Consider the following 1,296-nt stretch of genomic DNA (forward strand, 5'->3'; position numbering starts at 1 on the left):
CACCAATGCTGGCTGCAAGTGTTGCAGTTTTCAGTGCATCTCTGATTTGCTGAGCACATTCCTCAGACGTAATGGTTTCACTGGTATTCAGAAAGCTATAGTGGGTCAGATTAGCAACGGACCACCGAACAGTGACCATGACCTCTTTTTGGTGCAGTCCTGGCTTCGGGAAGCGTTTGGAGCTTCTGTGTCCAACCACTGAGCTGGTCGTAGCCGATTATTGTATAAATCCACTTTAGTCACATGTCACAGTCCAATCAAGAAATGGTTTATTGTTGAGGTGTAGAATAAGAGAAGACAATACTTTAAGACTTTTTTTTTTTTTATTTTGGTCAGCTCAATAGGCTTCCACTTTTTCACCTTTCTAATGCCAAACAGCTACAGAGTGGTTGACCTTGAATTCCTCAGCAGCTTATATCATTGTAAGAGGATCAATTTCAATGATTACACTCATTTGGTCATTGTCAAATTCCAATGGCCAGCCACTGCGCTCCTCATCTTCAAGGCTCTCCTTTGCAAAAGTAATTGAACCAGCACTTCACTGTACATTCGTTAGCAGTCCTGGACCAAATGTGTTGTTTATGTTCTGAATTGTCTGTGCTGTTTTGTGGTCCATTGAACTCGAGTAAGAAAATGGCTAGAATTTGCTTTTTATCTGACATCATTTCCACATGCTAAACTACATACAAAATAAACATCAAGTAATAAGTCCTTAGCCCAAAAAAGAAAAAAAAAAAAAAGAGAGAGAGAGAGAGAAAAGCACATTATAATAATGTATTACAGCTACTTTGGTTTAAGAATATATCCAGGATCAAATGGCAAATTTCAACAATGCAAAATGGCAGGTATTTTTCCACCAACCTAATAGTATTGATTGTCTACTTACTACTGTTTGAGGATCTTCAGAACAATCCAGTGAAGTAGGTCTGACTATAATTTTTTTTTTCATAGATGAGAAACTGAAGCACAGCATTAAAAAATAAATAAATAAATAAGATTACACTTAGGTGGCCAAGTCAGAATTAGACCCTGTGTGGTTGCCCCAGAGCCTGTGCTCCCAGCAGTTAAGCCATACTGCAGTCATAAGAACTGATGGGTTGCACCTCTAGACAGGTATCCTAGAGGTTATGACACCTGAGCCAAGGCTTGAAAGACGTAAGGTTTAGGGAAGAGGGGAAATGAATGAAACTAAAGGAGCTGGGTAACATTTATGGGGAAGCAAAGCACTCGAGGAAATGAGGCACCGGAAGGGACAGAGGGAAGGGACAGAGGGCAGAGGAAGGACTCGGAACATGG

Source organism: Tupaia chinensis, unplaced genomic scaffold (assembly GCF_000334495.1).
Source record: "Tupaia chinensis unplaced genomic scaffold, TupChi_1.0 Scaffold000007_1, whole genome shotgun sequence".
NCBI lineage: Eukaryota > Metazoa > Chordata > Mammalia > Scandentia > Tupaiidae > Tupaia > Tupaia belangeri.